We start from the raw sequence: 21723 nt of genomic DNA, 5'->3' as shown, positions 1-21723 counted from the left end.
ATTTTTTGCATATATATTACCAGATTTTGATTTGTGGTTACCATTAGGTTTACATGTAACATCTATACACATATTGCAGTCTTTATTAAGTTGATGGTTCCCCTTAAGTTTGAACTCATTCTAAAAGCACTAAATTTTTACTCCTCTCTCCCCACATTTTAGGTGTATGGTGACATACTTTACATCTTTTTATTTTGTGACTCCTTTGACTAGTTTTTGTAGATATACTTGATTTTACTGCTTTTGTGCTTCTTATTCCTGCTTATGGTCTTTTCTTTTCACTCAAAGAATCTCCTTTAACATTCCTTGTAAGGCTGGTTTGGCTGTACTGAATTTCTTTAACTTTTTTTGTCTGGGAAACTATTTATCTTTCCATTTATTCTCAGTGAGAGCCTTGCTGAATAGAGTATTTAGTTGCAGGTTTTTTTCTTTCAGCACTTTGAATATATCATGTCACTCCCTTCCGGCCTGCAAAGTTTTTGCTGAAAATCACCTGATAGCCTTATGGGGTTTCCCTCGTACGCAACTAGTTTCTTTTCTCTTGCTGCTTCAAGAATTCTCTTTCCCACTACTTTGTGCCATTTAAATTGCTCTGTGTCTTGGTGTGGACCTCCTTGGGTTGGTTTTGTTGGGGGCCCTCTGTTCCTCTTAAATCTGGATCTCTGTTTCCTTCCCCAGATTTGGGAAGTTTTCAGCTATTATATCTTTAACTACATTTTCTGCCCCCTCTTCTCTTTCTTCTGGGATCCTTATTATGCAATGTTATTATGCTTGATGGTGGTGTTGAGTTCCCTAAGTCTAGTTTCATTTTTTGTTATTCTTCTTTCTCCCTCTTTGTTCAGCTTGATCGCTTTCTGTTACTCTCCCCTCCAGGTCACTGACCCATTCTTCTGCTTCCTCCAGCGTGCTGCCTCTTTTCCATCCAGTGTATTTTTAATTTCAGTTATTGAGTTTTTCATCTCTGATTGGTTCTTTTTTATGTTCTCTATCTCTTTGTTGAGAGTCTCATTGAGGTTCTCCACTCTTTTCTCAAATTTAGTGAGTATCTCTATGACTACTACTTTAAATTCTCTATCAGGCATTTTACTTACCTCCATTTCATTTAGCTCTCTTGCTGTGATTTTGTGCTGTTCTTTTATTTGGGACATACTCCTCTATCTCTTTATTTTGTCTAATTCTCTGTTTCTTTGAGTTAGGAAAGTCAGCTACATATCCTGCTCTTGAAGGTAGTGGCCTTATGAAGAAGAGTTCCTGTTGTGCCCTGCAGTGCAATGTCCCCTGTTGCCCAGAACCTGATGCTTCAGAGGCGTCTCCTATGTGTGTTGTATGTGCCTTACTGTTGTGGCTGACCTGTGTTTGTCTTTAGTCCAGTCATCTGCAATGGCTCTCTTTGTCTGTTGTGGGCAGGGTTTGGTCTCTGTGCTGTTAATAGGCCAGTCTGAGGCCCTCCTGGGCTTGAGTTTACTCAGATCAGCAGTTTGCCAGAGCTTCAGTCTCACTGAACTGTAGGGTACTTTCCCTGTGTTGTCCCCCGAGGAGCTTTTGTTGGGGGGTGGGGCCTGCAGTCAGACCATATGTCTGCCCCCAGCCCACTGCTGGGGCTGCAGACAAACTGGTGTATGTGGTTTTCTTGCCCTCTCCCCAGGGCAGGAGTCACTGTGGAGTGGTGCTGGCCCCTGTTAGGGCTGCTTGCACACTGCCAGGCTTGTGATGCGGCTTTGGATGGACTCTGGCTGAGGGTGTGTTGAAGTGGGCAGGTCCGCAGGAGAATGCAGGGGTGAGGCATACGGTGTTAGCAAGCTAAGTGAAGAGTATTCATGCTGGATCCTGCAGTTGTCTAGATATTTAGACTGGGGGGCGGGGCGCGGGGGAGGGAAATTGCACCCACCAGCTCTTTTGTTCTTGGAGAAATCTCCTAAAGATCCCTATACCCCCAGCACAAGTTGCAAGATCAGGAAATCAGTCTCCTTCCAGGTGTCTTTCAAACTGCTGCTTCTGGGCTGTATTTTGAGTCCATTCCTTGAAGCGTCATTAGAGTGCCTGGTACAATCCTTTTCACGAGGCTCTGAAACTGTCCTTCCTTACAGAAGACAGTGTTTGGCCTCCCTGCCTAATGTCAGAGCTTTGGGGCAAGCAGGAAAGGAAATTTTTACCTGTGGAGGATAAGGATGAATGACTGTGGTTGATTATATCAGTAACCAACAACATCAGAATGGAGGAAAGTAAAATCCTCTTTTTGGGTAGAATATGCAAAGGTTACATAAGGATTACATCAGTTTCCCTTTAGGATAGTAACATATTATGTATGATATATGAGTGCTTTTCTATAAAGTATATAATCTCTGACATACATTAAATTGATAACACTTTTACCAGAATGTAACAACCAATGAGGGTGAAACTTGTCTGATTTCACAGTTCTTCCCTTGTAGCTTTTATGATACTATTGAGCTAATTGTGAAAGATGGAATATTAAATAAAGTTTATTTCTAGTAGTGTTTCCTTTGTAGGGTAAGAAAAAAAGAAAACAAAATAGTTTAAAAAGGCATCTTGAATTTGCTTATTCATTCACCTTTGATTTTCCTGAATTCTGTGGCTGGCTTTGAGAAGAGTCAAAAGCATTAGCAGAGGAGGTTGGTCACTTGATTTCTAACATGGATGCATAAGTACCTGAGAACAATGAATGGTTGTAGCTTGGTTTCTTGGTAATTGAAATGACGGCACAATATTTATAAATGAACATAAGCAGAAATTAGGGTAACTGTAAGCAATCCTAGCTGTCTCAGAAGTAAGGAACTTCTGGGTTTTATTTGTTTTAAGTAATTGGGAGAAAACACAGTAGCATAAGCACAGAAAGCTAATCTGGTGAGAAAGAATCCCACCTATCTTGGCAGATTGCACAAAAGGTATAAATTATATAATATATAATGTATAGACATAATATATATCAATCACACATTATATGTGTACATTATATATTAACTTCATATAAGTATGAAATTATAGTCTAATATATAATTGAATATATCTTTCACATACATAAATCTAATATATATTTATGTATATATTAGATATATATCATTAGATCTTAAACTTCTTATATATTATTTACTTATATAGTCTAATGTATAATTTATATATTATATGTAATATATATAAAATATGTAATATACATTTAAAATACAATATAAATATACAATATACATACAAATACAAATATAAAATATGTAATATATATTTAATATATGCATATTAATTATGTATAAATAAAGATATATGATAAACTTATGTCATTAATATATATCTTATTATATATTAGATTATATATTATATGTATCGTATATTACATATATATTGCATATATTAAATATTTATCATTAGAACTTAAACTTCTTCAGAAAATAGTTCTACCTTAAGATATATTTTTCCTGATATTACTATAGCTAATATTAATATACTAATAATATTACATATTAATTAATACAGTAAAAAAGTAGATATTAATAAGAATATGTAAGACATAAGATTGATATTATATACTATAAATACTATTAATATATTAAGATATATATCTAATGATATCTAATATATAAATCTATGTATACATACATGCATATGTGTATACACATATACATATACAAATCCAGAAAGACTATTGAATCTGTGTGAACCTAAGTTTTCACTCTAAGAAACTAGAAAAAAGGAAGCATGTACCCAAAGTGGAATGAAGGAAATGATTAAATTAGGAAAAGTTTAGTTAATATAGTCCAACTCCACTTATAAACATTAGAAACAAAAGTGCTGAATAAGACGTCAAACCAAATCGAGTAATATGTGTGTATGTATATAAGTATATAAATATAATGTGAAAATGCTAAGCGTTGGTAAGGTAGGGAACAACTGGAACTCTCACACACTGTTGCTTGGAATAGAAATTGATAAAACTACTTTGAAAAACTTTTGGCAAGCTTTAATAAAATCATAAATCGAAAAAATAGGTCTAAACCAGAAAAGGCCCTAGTACTATATTTAATAACATTTTAGTAATTCTCAAAACCATCACTCCAGGACCACCTGACACTTTCCTCACATTTTTCTGAACTGAAATTCCTTGTTGACAACAACAAACATGTACTAAATGTCAGTCATCAATGAGAAATTGTCTAATGTGCTAGAAAGACACGATTATGAACGTGACCTAGTTTTTGCCATAAAGGGATTTACAGATAACTTGGGGTGACAGGCCTGAAATTACTAATAGAGCAGATATAAAAATGCTAGATGTTTTTACAAAGTGATATGACGAAAAATAAAAGGGAAGTAAAAAATTGCTTCTGCTCAGAGAGCTATAGACAGAAAGTGCAGAGAATACTTGCCCCGACGGTGATGTTTAAATCACGCCCTGCAGGATGATTAGAAGTTTTCCTTGCAAACTTAGTTAAGGGGGAGATGCAGAGACAAGAAAGTGCGTAGTATGTTGGAAGGGTATGTGTACATAGTCAAAGAAGAGCCTGAGGAAGGATGGTGGGACTAAATTTCCTAACATATACGTTACAAAAAGAAGTAAAGCAGCTACTGTGACTTCCCAGTCCCACAAATTGCTTAAAATCTGTTGCTACAATAAATGATACGCATTTGCAAAAGTATATCATATCACTACTTAAAATTCTAGAGTTGGCACATATTACTAATATCACAAGAATATTGAATATTGAGTATCATAAGAAACTCCTCTTGTTTTAATTCAAAAGATTTAGGTCATTTTAGCAAGAAGATAATTTTGGCGAGGGTAAAATGAAATCTGAAATGCTATGTACGTGTGTGTTTTATATTCCTCATTACTTTGAGAAATTCACTGAATAAGAGTGTTTTTCTTTCCTGATATTTTTAGAGGCAGTTAACCCTACCTGTTGGCTGTTGAAACAAGTCGATGAGCTTTTACAGTGAAAGAAAAATAAAAGCCCAATAGATTGCTGAGAAGCTTAATGTCCTTAAAATTTTTTTAATTTCAGTTTTAAATTTGAATTCTTATTATACATGGCAGATATCCACTTGTGCTCGCCTAAGCCCAAAGAGGTAATTTATAATAAGGGTACTCCGGTACGTTGAGAATCCGAGGAGATGTGAACACTCAAGCCTCAGGATGAGTAAAAGCAAGGACTGAGTAAGAGTTCTGTGGTGTCTTCGTTCCAGTTGGCTCTCAGAAAGCCAAACGGCTAAGCCAGCCTGGCAGGGCTTGAGAACCCAGCAGCGGGGGCCCACTGCCCACTCGGCAAACACTCCTGGAAATAGACCATTCGGGAATGATTCTTCCTCCAGATAGATATTCTGAAGAAGCAAACATTTTGTTCTAGACACAGGCGAAGGAGTCTAAGGGTCTTACACACTCTATCTCACTAAATGTACACGACGTCTTTATCGGAGCACTTGGCTATAAAGTGAAAGGCATGCAAAGATAGCACAGGCGGAGTTCAGGCACTTTCTTTGTGTTTTGTTTGGGCAAATGTCTGACATACTGTTTGTCAGAAGCAAAAGGTAGAAGTTTCCAGGGAGCTGCCGTCCAGTGGCTATAAAAAGATTAGCACAAGCACTGTATTCGATGTGAACTCTTAGCCAACTAAAGCGAGTGGCAAATGAGAAGAATGTTCCAGACTAGATTCTGCGGAGGTTATGGTGAAAGTCACCTCTCTGGAGAAACCAAAGTCCCTGTTTGAATTTTAATGCAGGCTTTCTCTTTGGTGGTGTAGCAGAAGGAGAGGGATTTGAGTCACTGAGGGAGGTAGGGCCTCCAGAGTCGCTCTTCTGGCCGGGGAGGTACAGGGGGAGAGAGAGAGGGGGGGAGAACTCGGAGGGGCTGAGGAAACAGCCAAAAGTTGCATGGGGGAAGCGGGCCTGAAGCGCTACCCTAAGGACCGACACAAGAGCGTCCGATGAAAAGGCTCGTGTTTCCCAAGGGCTCTGGAATGCCCAGAGGAGAGAACACTGTACTTCTAACACAGGCTAATAGTGGCTAATGATAACTGACGTTTCACTTATCATGTGCCCGGCCTCACCGAATACCCTCTTGCTTTATTTCACTTAATTTTCAAAATCTCCTAATAAGATCCGTTCACTCAATTTGCAGTTGAAGACATTGAGGCCTCGAGAAATTAAGCAACTCGCTCAAATAAGCGGGAGAATCAGAATTTGGACGTGGAGTCTGTGCTGTCGGGTCCCTGCCCGCCCTGTCACCAGATAGCCTCTCCGGAGCTAGAGAGTGGCAGATGTCCTGGATTAGCTTATAGCTTCTGCCTTGGAAGCTGCTGGCAGAACAAGGAGCAAGCCACGGACAGGTGGCCTCACAGAAAGCCCCAGCTTTGGGACCATTTGAATGGACTCCGATACTCCCTACAAACAGATGTCAGCATAAAGACTAGAAGAGCAAATCCAGTCCCTTCATCGGGAGAGGTTTACGCAGAAGTGTACTAAGTGATGACAGTTTCTCGGGCAGCACCATACCTTGGTGGAGCCCTGATTTGGTACCGTGTTAAAGACGTGGCAGCTTTACCGGGGTTATGAATTCCGATTTCTTCTAAATGGTTGGCAGTTTCGCAGGTCCTGTTTGCCAAAGCCATCGAGGCTTTTCTTGCAGTTAGTTATAAGAAAGAGTGCCCAGCCCTTTTGCAAGTGGGAATATTCTGCATTTGTGTGCCATCTACAATGAGATTAAAGCTATTTGTTCTTATTTCTCCTTTTATACGATAGGCTTAGCAAGGATACTCATTATTCTGAGCATGCATGACAAAATTATTAATTGAAATTAAGTAAGTTAATTTATAATATTTATAGAATTTATGTATTATGACTTTAAACAAATATGTCATTACTGTAAATAATTATTAATTATAATTAACAAACTTAATGATAACAGAAGGTAATTAAAGGTAACTAACACCGTAGAGCTGTGATTTCTCACATCCACATGTATTTTTTTCTTCTTTTGGGCATTTTTTATTTCCCTACTTGTATTCTGGTTACTTATATATGTCCCCCACTGTATTTTTGGCACCATTAGTCAGGAACTATAACTTCACTGTACATCCAGAATTTGTATCTCAGTGGTATTTTCCCCAGTTATGTCGAGTTCGTTTTTTGTTCCTCAAGCACACCACTTCTAAAGAATTTTGGAGATACTTATTTTATGTGTCTGAGTTTCCCGATCATAGCAATGCCTTCTGTTGCTTGTTTCTATTTCAGGGCCTTGTAAATTTGCTTTAGAGCAGGGTTTCCTAAACCAGACACTGTGCCACCTCCACAATTTTTGCCAAATAGATCCCCTGTACCATTAATATTTCCCTTAAGTAAATTCAGGACTTTATTTTGTTAATATTTTATTTATTTATTTGACACAGAGAGACACAGCGAGAGAGGGAACACAAGCAGGGGGAGCGGGAGAGGGAGGAGCAGGGAGCCCGATGCAGGGCTCGATCCCGGGACCCTGGGATCATGACCAGAGCCGAAGGCGGACGCTTAACGACTGAGCCACCCAGGTGCCCCTAAATTCAGGACTTTTATCTAAAATTTCATTTCTGAAGGAACTATGTAACTATTGCAAATGGGAAACCAGAACCACTTGCTTTAAGTTGTAGAAAATTTATACACTGCCAACAAACTCTGGCTTTATAGACTTACCTGCCGCCCTTAAGTGAAATAAGGAGAGAGAGAGGGAGAGAGTAGCAATTACTGGGGAAGCATTAATCTGAGCACCAGATTAATGGCACTGGCACCAATCGGAGACTTTATCCTTGATGTAATAAAATTAATTACAAAGAAGTTTTAGAGGGAATACTTTTCTTATGGTCTAATGCTGTCATTACTTAATGCCACTTTGTTTACTACCCATAATCCTCTCACTTACAGCCATGGACCACTTTGGGAACATTCCTTATAACATGGACCCCAAACAGAACACACCATCAGACCTAAATTCCTAATTGTTTGATTTTTGACAAGTTAGTTAATTCCCTTAAGCTTGATTCCTCCGTGTGAAAAAGGGATAATACATTTATATTCAAGATCACTTTGAGAATTATATGAGGTAATGTTCACAATGTGTCTAATCCTGTGCCTGGAGTTTATTAAAAAACATTAATACCTTAGGGTGCCTGGGTGGCTCAATCAGTTAAGCGTCCAACTCTTGATTTTGGCTCAGGTCATGATCTCAGGGTCATGAGATCAAGCCCTGTGTCGGGCTCCATGCTGAACGTGGAGCCTACTTAAGATTTTCTCTCTCCCTCTCTCTGCCCCTTCCCCCCACGCACATGTGCTTTCTCTCTCTAAACAAAAACAAAAACAAAAACAAACACAAACCAAAGCATAAATACCTACTGTGTGCCAAGCACACCTCTGGGGGCTCAGGATCTAGAAGAGCACATGACAGAGAAGGACTCTGCTTTCATGGAACTTACATTCTGGTGAGGGACAAATTAACCATGAACAACTGAACAAAAGAGCAAGGTCATTCGAGGCAATATTGAGGAAAGCTCTGAAGTAAATAAAATGAAGCACTATGAAGGACAGTGACTGGTGTTTAGGGAATACTAATTTCCTTCCTAATTCTCAACTCTATATGGTTGGAATTCCATATATGTGGAAAAAGAGGAAGGCTATTGAGAATATGCTTGTCAACTGAGATAAGCAAAGGGCAAAAGACGGAGAATGAAGAACAATTGCAGTTTAAAACATAATTAAATACATGGCCCAAATTTTGAATGTCTGTACTGCTCTAAAACTTGCCTTCTTAAATTATGTGCTATAGAACGTATGATCCTCTTAGAAACAGAGAACATTTCATTGTTCCATGACATTTCATTGTCATGGAAATGAAATGCAGTTGGGGCTTTATCACTTACTTTTGTCATGGTTGTGCTTTTAAAAAAAACACAACTGCAGGGGCGCCTGGGTGGCTCAGATGGTTGGGTGTCTGCCTTCGGCTCAGGTCGTGATCCCGGGGTCCTGGGATCGGGTCCTGGGATCGGGTCCCGCATCGGGCTCCCTGCTAGGCGGGGAGCCTGCTTCTCCCTCTGCCTCTGCCTCTCTCTCTCTCTCTCTGACTCTCATGAATAAATAAATAAAGCATTGAAAAAAAAAACAACACAACTTCAGAACTTAATGTATTGTGTGTGATGAGTTTGATTTTAGGGAAGTTAAGAACATTCTGCCACAAAGTTCAGGCCCCTAAATATACTTTCAGCCAGCAAATTCTGATTTGGGCACGGCTCGGAAGTCCGCGAGCTGATGATGACAGAATGGGAATAATTAGGTTTTGAACCTAAAACAAAGGATGGATTTATATGGAGAGAATCCGTTCTGAGATTTCTGAGACCTATTATCTAGCTTGTGAATGATAAATGAACTCATTTGAGGCATTGCAGATTGACTTTGGAGGGCCAGGAAAAAAGTTTTCCTCTTTTCCAATTCCTTCATCTCTTTGCTCCTCTAGTCATTTGCAATGACTTTGAATCCTGTTGCTCTTACTGGACTCTGTTAACATCCTTCCGATGTCTACATGACTTAATTACTGAAATTAAGAATTTGAAGAATCAGTTAAGAGTATCTAGTTGGAGACAGGATACCCAATTAGGAAGTACAGAAGGCAGCTACTCTGCTCCTAGCGTCCTTCATTTCAGTCCTAACTGAATTCTGCTTTTCCTTCTCAAGTAACAATAAATCTTTTGATCTCTGTGAAAGAAGCAAAGATCAAGCTGATCCTCAGAATGAATCTCCTCCTTCCTCCACTTCTTCAAAGATCCACTTAAATTTGAGTGGCACGTATTTTTTTTTAATGTTTTCCAATGCAATTACCAGTCACAAAAGAAAATTACTTCCTTTATTATCATAACTGAAAAACACCATTTCTTTTTTCTTCCAGCATTTTCATGTTACATTTTAAATCAATGAAATTCATGTAAACTTAACTTTTTTCTCTGATAATTCATAGTAAGGGGCTTTCACAGTAATGCCACAAGTAGTTGCTTTTTATTTTCCTGTGGAAGAACCCCTACCACTAAAACAAGTCGTTCAGTGCTGTTCATAATCTCCTTTAGAAACATAATGACTTTTATCTCCCAGAACAGCAATTAAGAATGTTTAACAGAGTAGATGATGTAGTGGAAAAAGCTGTGGTCTATCTACTTCTGACCCCAGTATTTACTATTTGTCCTTCAGCAAGTGAAATCGGAATTCTGAATCCCAAATTCCATATCTGTAGAACAATATTTTATCCATCATTCTATTTGTTTTTTTTTTTTTAAGATTTTATTTATTTATTTGACACAGAGAGAGAGAGAGAGAGAGCACAAGCAGGGGGAGCAGCAGAGGGAGAGGGAGAAGCAGGCTCCCCGCCGAGCAGGGAGCCCAATGCAGGACTCGATCCCAGGACCCCGAGATTATGACCTGAGCCGAAGGCTGATGCTTAACGACTGAGCCATCCAGGCGTTCCCCCCTCCCACCATTATGCTATTTGGAGGGAGACTCAAATGTGGAAATACAAATGTGCTGCTTTTAAACTGCCAAGACCTCTACAAGTAAGTTTTATTATTACCACGGTGCTAGAAGAAAAACACGCTAGGGCTCATGAAGCCTAGCAGTGGTTAATCTCATTTTTTAGTGCTTACTTTATACAGCTACTTGCATTCATTTGAATGCATTCAAATGTCATTTTGAGAGCTCGAAATGTGCTGTATCAGTTCTGCTCTAAACAAACCCAGGAGATGACCACTGAGATTCCAAATGCAGCAGGAAAGAGCAGTTCAGATCCACCTTTACTTACCCACACTTCATCAGTCTTGACATATGTATCAAGGTACTCCTTTAAAGACTTCATGAAAATTTACTTCTAGAAATAATGACACAAGTGATACACCATCCATAAGGTCAATTCAGGGACAAATCTGTGTTAACATTTTGAGCTCAACCTGCCTCACATAATCCACTTCTTTCACTCATTGTCTCTTCCACCAAACCTACCATGCAGGAAAACCTCTGACACACAAAGCTCCTGGAGATTTGGTCTTTGTGGCTGTGTCATCTAGACAGCTCTCTGAAATCTTGATTAGTTCGGGGATTTCAGGTCTTTAGCAAATTGGAGACCCTTACAAGGCTGAAATCATGTTGCATTTTATTTGGTGGATTAAGGTGAAACTAAGTAGAGCTGAGTGAAGAAAAGATGTCAGAAAACAGAGCCTAATAGGTAATGAGACACTGTGATGGTTAATTTTTTATGTTAACTTGGCTATGCTATGGTGCCCAATAGTTTGGCCAAACACTAGTCTAGATGTTGCTGTGAATGTATTTTTTAGGTGTGATTAACATTTAAATTAGTAGGCTTTGAGTAAAGCAGATTACATTCCTTAGTGTGTGGGGGCCCCATCTAATCAGTTGAAGGCTTTAAGAGCAAAGACCAGTTTTCCATAGGAGAAGAAATACAGCCTCAAGACTGCAAAATAGAAACCTTGCCTAAATTTCTCATTTATCTGACCAGCCTGGAATTTGGGCTCAAGATTGTAACATCAACTCTTACCTGAATTTCAAGCCTGCCAGCGTGCCCTACAGATTTCAGACTTGCCAGCCTCCACAATTGTGTGAGCCCATTACTTTTTTAAGATTTTAATTAATTAATTAATTAATTAATTAATAGAACATGCAAGCAGGGGGAAGGGAGAGAATCTCAAGCAGACTCAACACTGAGCATGGAGCCTGATGTGGGGCTCAATCTCATGACCTGCACCGAAATCAAGAGTTGGATGCTAAACTGACTGAGCCATCCAGGCACCCCAAGTGAGCCAGTTTCTTACAATAAAGTGTATGCTTGTTTTCTCTCTCACCCCCCCCAAATAAAAGGGGGAAAGTAGATAAAGTAAATTCATTCCCTGTGTAGTCTTTTCAAAATTCACCTACTTCTAGTTTTCCAACATTTGCTTCTTGCATTCAAACTAAGTATATAACTTGAAATTCTGCAGGAACAGAATTCTATGTTCGAGATAACAAGTTCCTAAATAAAAGTTGTGTTTTTTTCCTTCCAAATTCTAATATTATCTTAAGGGTAATACTTTCTGATCTTAAATTATAGCCATTTACAGATTTCCTTAAAACCCATGCATGTGTTTTGGAAAGAAATCTAAAACTTGCTGTGTATAAATACTAGAGCAATAATTCATGTTCATTCTGGGAGGCCTAAGACACCACTTTTTTAAGAAAATTAAGACACAGAAAGAAACTAACATTTAGGAGATTGGCACACAGTTGTTTGAAAAGATTAAGAGGAATGCTCACTGTGGATGTAGTCTGATGTTTGCACACAAACCGATCAAGAACAAGCTGACCCAATTATCTAGCTATAACTGCGCTAGTCCCTTTGGGTGCAGAAGCCTGTGTTCTAATGAGAGAGACAAATCTAAAACATACTACATATTTATACCAATATTTTCAGGTTCACAAAACCTTTTGCCTCAGACCCATAAATAAAATAATAAAGCCAAAAAGTACAAAAAAAAGAAAGAAAGAAAGAAAGAGGTGAGCTGCTTGTTCAAGGTTGTAAGAGTGACCAGAGCAGGGCTCCACTGGTTTACTTAACTTTCCCACTGCGTTAGCCCTGCTCTTGGTGGCTCTGGAAGGTGCCATGGAGGACCACCTGAGAACAATTGCGAAGTCAAGTTTCCTACTTCCTCATTTTCTAGAACCCATGGATTATGCATGTGTTATCCATTTAAAAGCATTTGAGGGCGGACAGAGAATTGCTGAAAAAAAAAAAAACCAAAACATATATACACAGACAGGGGGGGTACTTCAGTTTCAGAAAATGTAAAATTAAAAAAAAAAAAATGTGCCTTAAAGACTACCTGTCACAAACATTACACGAAAATGATTACAAGGCTATAGAAATTCACAAGAGAAAATGCCAACATGACTGAACAAATCAAGACAGACTTTGTTGGGAAGCTGACACTCTATAGGTTGGATTTGGACAGGAAGAGAACAGGAGGAACCATCTAGGGGCAGCAACAGCATGAGCACCTGTGTTAGAGTAGAAATGACAAACTGATTTTGGAAAACTTGAGAATTTTCCACATCTTCAAGTCCTGATTTCCTTTTGCTTAATACCTGCCTCAACTCATTTCTCTCTTCTTGCATTTTACTATGAGCAATCAGGAAGAAACAAACTCCTTTAAAACTTCCCTGAGAAATCTCCTCAGGTAAATACCCAATCTTATAGCTTGCAAGTTCGACCTTCCAGAAAACACTAGAACACTAGTTAAGCCAAGTTCTTTGCTATTTCATAACAAGGATCTCCTTTCTTACAGTTTCCAACAGCATGTTCTTCATTTCCATCTGAGATCTCACCAGAAAGATGTTCAACATCCATATTTCTAACATTCTGTTTCTGATTAGTTACATACTCTCTAAGAAGATAGAGTCTATCCCTGAAGCTCTCGCTTTTATTTCTGAACACTTACCAGAATCACCTTCAACATCTATTATTTCTACCAACAGTCCCTTCACAGCAATGTGGACTTTTCCCAGCATGCCCCTCAAAACTCCTCCAACCTCTACCCCTTCCCCAATTCTAAAGCTGCTTTGACATTTTTAGGTATTTGTCACAGCAGCATCCTCCTTCTTGGTACCAAAATCAGAGAGGAAAACGAATGAAATGATGTTTATTTTTTTTTAAAGATTATTTATTTATTTATTTGAGAGAGAGAGCCCACGAGTGAGAGAGAGCAGGGAGGAGCAGAGGGAGAGAGAGAGAATCTCAAGCAGACTACCTGCTGAGCGGGGAGCCTCAGTCGGGGATACATCTCAGGATCCTGAGATCATGACCTGAGCCAAAATCAAGAATCGTATCCTCAGCCCGGTGAGCCACCCAGGCGCCCCTGAAATGATCTTTATTGAAAAAATATAAAATTACATGAATAGGAAAAAGATCTGATTAGTAATCCCAGAAAACATATAGGCGTGAAAAAAAGACATGAAACTAAAAGAATTAACTCTAGAATGTCCAAAGTTAAAGAATTAATAAACTGGAAGAAAGAACTGAGAAGTTTACTCAGGATGCAGTATAAAGAGAAAAATTAAAAGAGTTGTTTATATGGAGTGTCCTTTGAGAATCACCGTTTCATAAAATTTTAGTGGATTCTAGTAAAAGATAATAGAGGGATATTGCAGCAAATTAGTCAAAGATATAATAGCTGAGAAATTTTAATATATATAAATAAAAATTGATAGAGAAAATACTAAACTTTAATTATCAATCCAACAAAAATTAGCCTGCATGAATAAACTAGGCAAGCCTCTAGAAAGTTTGATCAAGGTAGATGTGTACACACATAAAAATTAGGAAAGGAAGAAAAAAGAAACCAGGAGAAATCTCTGATGAAAGAAAAATACAAAATAAGGTGGTCAGTGTAACTCAAAGTACATTGTAACGACAATAAATGTAAATAGATTAAATCACTCTATTAAAAATCAGAAATTATCAGCATGGATATAAAAAAATCAGTTATATGCTGCTTATAAGGCACACTGCTATACACACATGCACACAAACACACTCTGAAACAGAAAATATAAAAAGGAAAAAAAAGAAATATACTAAGCATATATGAACCAAAAAAGAGCTGGTGCAACAATATCTGTCAAAATAGAATATGAAGTCAACACATTAATGTGAATAAAGCAAATAAGCTATACTTCATGAAAAGGCTATAGAAGTTATAAATTTGTATTTGCCTAACAATATAGAGTTAAACTCTAAAACACCAAAAGCCAACAACTACAAAAATTCAGAATTACAAAATAAAATTGAAAAGCTCATGTAAGCATAATGGCAAAATTTAACACCTCTTTCAGAAACCACATATTTGGAGAATATACAGAGAATCTGAGGAACGCATAGGACATAATTGTGAATTTACATAGGCCTGCACCCAAAAGACAACACAACAGAGGATACACATTCTCCTAAAGCATGCATGCAACACATTAGATATGTATAAAATTAACTGTATACTCTCAGTCACAAAAAGTCATAGTTATTCAAACCATATTATCTAATTACTATGTAATTTATTTAGAAATTAACTACTACCACTAGTAATTAAAATCCTATAGGTTAGAAAATCTGAAAAAAACAAAAGCTTAAACAATGAGTAAGTGAAAAAATACTTCACAAAGAGAATCATAAACTGTAATGGTTTTATCAACAAACTAAAATATGAAAAATTTGTGAGATATAGATAAAGCAGTACTTAGAAGTTATGAATAGTCTTATTAAATATATTTACTAAGTTTAAATGAGCTAGCATTTAATCCAAGAAGCTAGATGAAGAAGTGAAAACAGTAAGAAAGTTGAAGCAACAGAATGGTAAAAGCAAAACACAAATTAATAACCTAGGAAAAAACATTAATGGAGATGATTTTTAAAATCTATTTCTTTGAAAGCTAATAAACTAGGCAAGCCTCTAGAAAGTTTGATCAAGGTAGATGTGTACACACATAAATGCATTATCATATAATGGAATACTAGACGGAGTGAACCAGGTCATCCATACAGAGGAATCACAAAACCTATGGTAAAAAGATAAAATTGCTGAATGATAAGAATTTCTGTAGTTTACTTATTCATTTAACAATGTTTTGTATGTTTATATATACAAATTGTGTGTGTGTGTGTGTATGCATGGGTATGTTGTGGATATTTATGTAATAAAGTCACCTCTAACATTTTCTTAAGAAGTGTGAAGCACGTGGTGAAATGTTAGCATTTTTAAATCTTTCAAGAAATTAAATTAATATATGTGTGCTTGGAGTTTCTTTTTTCCCCCTTTACTCAATCCCATTCTTTCCTTCCACAGAGGTAATCACTATCCTGAAGACGGTGTTGTTTTGTTTTTTCTTTCCCAACTAGTTTTATATTTTTACATTTTGGAAAAACTCCCATTCTTACAAAGCAGTTTCTCTTTTTCCATTTTAGGAAATTATAACTTTCCTTTGACAGTTTGGTTTTCTAGTTGTTTCTTTTATTTGACAAAGGAATGATACCATTTTTTAAAGATTAAGCCAACTAAATTAATACTGACATTTAGGCCCAGGACCATAAGGAAGCCAATTTTTTCTTAGCACCAATTATGTTGTGGGTAAGTAAAACAAAACAAAACTGGAAAATAGAGTCACCATCCACTATAAATCTTCAGAGTATTACTGGCCCATTCGGCTTAAGCATAGAAAGAATTACAGAAAAATATAAAAGGCATCGTTCAGTGCTCTCTGAAAAGAAGTGGCTTCTTGTACTAATATATATTCCATTCACCAAATTCTTACATGTTGCTTTTGTGGAATAAACATTGAGTGATTATATATATATCCCACTTAATTTATCATGGTAATTAATCCCAACCATCCATGATATTAATTTGTTGATATTGGTAGCCTGTGAGTCGCTTTCTTTCTGGAATAAAATAGGAGAGTCATTCTAAGTACCTTTATTTTACTTCTGGAGATGTTTAACCTTAACTACATCACTAAGTGCAAATTGACTGATGACTACACACATCTTACTCCCAGGTACGGTAAAGGCCAATATCAGAATGTCTAATTGCCTTTTATTCATTCTAGATTAGGCAATTAAGTTCTTTTACAGTTTATCAGAGTTCCTAGGATCTTTTCCTCAAATTTAAGAAATAAATTGTTATTCTCAAGGAAACATTATGCTTGAGTCTCCTGAAGGAAATACTAACATTTATTAACCATTTTCCTAGGTCAGGAATCTCTTGAGTTGCCATTGACAAATAAGTTCAATTTCAGCTTTTCTTTACCTTCTGGTATTTCTAGCTCCTCTTCTTTTCAATTTTTTTTTTTTTAATATCTTCCTTGGCTTAAAAACTCACAGATGCATTGCCCAGCCATGTTTTTTTGCCCCTTTTATTCTGGATTGTTGATATTTAGAAGAAATTTAATACAAAAATGCAATTATTCCCAAATGCATCACACCGATATCAGATTTTTTACATAATGAATAAAAATAATATATCCCAGAACTTGTGAATAAGGCTGTGAAGTCATATCTAAAAAAATTGGTCAAACTGATGATGTCTTATTGCCACCCATTGAAATTCCATATGTGCTGTATTCTACCTCTTCAGTTTTAAAACTTGCAGTTGCTACGAATGTGTATAAAATCTCTACACCCTTCGAAAATTGAACATATTCATTCATATTTTTTTGAGTAGAAATTTAGCCAGGCATTAAAAGTAATATAAAACTAACACAAGATACAGTTGTTTACCACAGGAATTTGGATTTGCTGAATAATGTATGAACACACTGGCATAATTCCTGACGGTGCAAAGCAGCATACGAGCCAATGTCTAGTAGGGGCAAGCGCTCATGTAAAGAACAATTAATTTGAGATCAGGAAGGCTTTGTGAAATTCTGGGAGTGGAGAACCCAGATGGCTACCTAGTTAGTGGGTGGAAACGTAGAGACCAAGGAGAGGTGAGGATTATAGTTAGAAAAGTGAGTGTGACTTATTCAGGGACCAGTAACGTTTCTGACCTAGCTAAAGCAAAGGATCTACAATGGGAAAGAGTGAAGACAAAATTGATTACTAGAGCAGGTTGCATTGTGGAGGATCTAAAAAAGGACATTTTTTTCTGAAAAAAAAAAAATTCAAAGATCTATTGATGGCTTCTTAGCAGGTGAGTGAAATGGTAAAATCTGTGAGTTAAGAAGAAATAAATTCAGAGCGATGTTTATTAATGTATGTTCCCAGGATCATTAATTAATGGGGTTACTTCAAAAGGGCCAAGCAATGTCAAATAAGTGTGGAAAAAACTGGAGCATTTGACTTCAAAAGGAAAATACAGAATTTCCCTAACCTATTTGACCAGGGAACCCTTTCTAGGAAAACTGTGCTTGGATCATATATTCTATATATATTGATACCAACCTCAATGTATACATCGACATATGTAATAAATGTCCAATTCTGTGTTTTTAAATAGCTCGCTTGGTGTCTAGTTTGATTCTCTGTTCCCAGATTGGTAGAAATTCAGGATCTCTTAATTTCCCCCAGGAGTGTGTCTATGTTCTGGAGTCTTCTAGTGCCAGGGAGTTAGAAGGCTATGAAATGGCGAGGTGGCACTTATCTGCTGCTTTGGGTCATTGATGTATACTAGCATCTGCTGAGATGTCCTAACTGTTCTCTGGTCCTGGGGAATTGGTCAGTACTACTGTTGTTGAGACATGTCTTTCAAACCTGGTGGCTCTCTGTAGTTCTTCCATACTATTCTGGAATTGATGGGAATACTTTTCTTACTGATCTGTTCCATGCTGAGGTATAAGAAACTCTATGTGGACCCACAGGGGCCCCGTCTTTCTTAGACAAGTCAATTAGCTATTCTGTGAGGCCTTCCTGCTTTCTTTTGGCTTCTATCCAGGAAAAGGGGCAGATGTCCCATGTACCTAATGATTTTGGGCTTTTCCCATGAGATTTCCACCTAAATCTTCTACTCTATGCCATGAGTAAGTTTTGTTTCCTAGAAAGCTAAATTTTTAAAACTCATAAGCAACAAAGGGCTCCCTTTTCCTCATATTCTCCTATAGCTTCTATTCCCTGAGGAAGTGATTTAGTTGTCCGTAAGACAGCTTAAGACCGGGACAAGGATAGAGGCAAAGAAGACCTGAGGTAAAAAATCAGTTATTATTTCAAAGATACTTCCTACCACACTTTGAATGCCTTTTAGGAATTGCTGATTATAATCCACTGAGGATTAAAAGCCGATGAATAAAAGGATGTGTGTAGTAGTGGTGCTGCCTTGAGCTTTGATTATCATGTGTGGTCTTAATAAATAATGAATGCCTCCTTGTCTTGTAAATCACTGTCTTTGGCATGGTGCTTTGCACAGTCCTCTCCCACATTAACTCTTGAAAAGCCTTTCTTGCTTCTGGCAACTCTTCCTCCACCATATGCAGGACAGGCTAGCTCGTTGAAGACATGGGGACCAGCTGAGAGCCAACACCAATAAACAGACTCCTAGGTTAGCTCGAGATGAGCTGCCAGCTGACTGCAGGTGCTCAAGTGACCTCAGCTGAGACCAGAACTGCTCAGATGAGCCTCCACTGAAGTGTTGATATGAATCATAAACAAGTAAAATGGATGTCTAACCCACTGAGTGATGGAATTACTTTTATTGCATCAGTATAAAAATATGCAATACACTACAATGCAACAAAGTACATAATATGAGATGGTAGGTATTGAAGACAGAGGAGATACTTTGTGGGAAGATTTCCTCAATATGGATAATATGAGATGAGGCAAAAGAAAAATTCTAATGGGATGAGCAAGTTCCTTGGAAGGGGCTCATTTTTCATTCATTGGAAAAACAGTTCATTTTATTTTCTATTTTATAGGAACTAAAGAAAACGGAAGAGTCAAGTGTCATTATGTAGATGGTAGTCTTCAGTGACTTAGAAAACTGTAGACAGGTAGCTGGGTGGAACCATGCCAGATGGGGTCTTCGTATCATTCTGCAGTTGTGCCTTTTTGTAAATCACTCTCACTCTCACTGGCTTGGATTCAAGAGGTTGATTTCCTGACACTACTGAAATGAAGAATAAACAGTTGTCTTATATAAGCATATTCTCAGACACTACACTAGATTTATCTTAATTCCTGATGACATGTATTTTCCTAAAGATTTCCTCAAAGCAATGACAAAAACGTCATAAAACCAAGAAATGTCAAAAATATAGAGGGATTGATGAGATGTGTCTCCAAGTTCTGAATCGAAAGTCTATTATAAGGTGGACTGCTACGAGTTAGCTGTGATTAGCTAGGCTCAAATATACTAGCTCTAGTCTCAGGGGCACTTCTCCTAGTCCTATTAATGGCTTTTTTTTGAAATTTATTTTACATCCATCACCTTATTTAATCTTTACAACAATTCTAAGATTTAGACAATATTTTTATCCACAATTTTAGAGAGAAAGAACTGATGCCAGTTCTTTTCAACCCAGTTCAAAGGGCACTGGAATCCTGTGGTACCTCAAGAGCCCCTGAGCCAAAAGAGGAGGGAGGGGAAGAAAGGCCACTTGCTCTGGCTTCAACCAGAGCACATCTAATATACATAAGTATATACATTGTGTTTAAAAATTAGATATTCTAAATTTCTAATTATATATTATATATAACTAAACATATATGTATGATATGACATATATATATGGCACCCATTCAAATTTTGTTAGAGAAATTCCCAAACACTGTAGCATACCATGATGAGTCCTAATGCCCTTATGATCTACACTAGAAACTTCTTGAAGTCAGAGACCTCATCTTATCCTTTCTTTGGTCTCACAACAGTGTGGAACCTCCCTTGACCTGTGCGCCAGCCTTCGGAAGAAGGAGCCCATGGAAATCCTTGCCCTGGCGATGCTCTGGGTTCCAGAACAGCTCTGTCTAAGCATCTCCCATGACCCCTGGCAACCTTGCTGTCTGCTTCTCACTAAAGCCAATTAAATTACTCCCGATACCTGCAGCCTTCTCGCTGTTACCACGACTCATTGAGTTCTCACCCAAGAGGGAAGTGATGTCTTCTCCAAATATCCTGAGGCAATTTTCAATGAGAAATTGTACAAGAGAAATCTGTAACACAAAAGACAAGAATGGGGTGCTCTTTTCCATAGGGCATAGTTATAAATCACATTTTGTATACAGACCTTGGATCTAAGAAAAAATGGGAAGGACTTCCCAGTAAAATTCAGACTTGATAAAAATACGTAGAAACCAGGGGCACCTGGGTGGCTCAGTCGGTAAAGCGTCTGCCTTCGGCTCAGGTCATGAAAGCAGGGTGCTGGGATCAGCCCTATATCACACTCCCTGCTCAGCGGGAACCCTGCTTCTCCCTCTCCCACTCCCCCTGCTTGTGTTCCCTCTCTCGCTGTGTCTCTCTCAGTCAAGTAAATAAATAAAAGCTTAAGAAAAAACCTAAAAACAAAAACACATAGAAACCAGAGTTCTCTCAGAAATAACTTAGAAAGAGTGATACTTTCCCGTGTACTTTGGGTACACATTTTAAAATACTGCTCATCCGTGGGCTAAAGTTATAATGCGTGGCCTAGGTTAAGAGCTAACATTTTGGGATCAGTGGTTACATCTTTAAGCCTAGGATAAATTTGGGGGCCCCTCAGTTGAGCGTCTGACTCTTGATTTCGGCTCAGATCACAATCTCATGGTGGTGAGATCCAGCTCCACATGGAGCCAACTTTGGGCTCCGTGCTCAGCAGGGAATCGGCTTGGGCTTCTCCCTCTCCCTCTCCCTCTTCTTCTGCCCCTGCCCCTCTCACACTCTCTCTTTCCCTCTCTCAAATAAATACATATCAAAAAAATAAATAAAACTAGGATAATTTTCAAAGTAGCCTACCTTATTAAAGTTTACTTATTTTTTTGCTTTTAAATTTTGTTTCCAGTTTTACTGAGCTGTAACTGATGTATACCATCTTATGAAACTTTATAAAGTATGAACGACAACTTAAGAAAACCATTTCTTAAATGAAGAAGTATCATAAAGTTGGGAAGCAGGGATTTTGGTGGGGTTGTGAGGGAAAACCCACACAGCAGGAGAGAAAACGTATCTGTCTGTCTAACTTCAGTCGCTTCTCACGCATTGCTTTGCCTCATGCTGG

Source organism: Mirounga angustirostris, unplaced genomic scaffold (genome assembly GCF_029215605.1).
Source record: "Mirounga angustirostris isolate CCGP_5_RB_7025 unplaced genomic scaffold, mMirAng1.0.hap1 SCAF_36, whole genome shotgun sequence".
Taxonomy (NCBI): domain Eukaryota; kingdom Metazoa; phylum Chordata; class Mammalia; order Carnivora; family Phocidae; genus Mirounga; species Mirounga angustirostris.
This window is presented reverse-complemented; position numbering follows the sequence as displayed.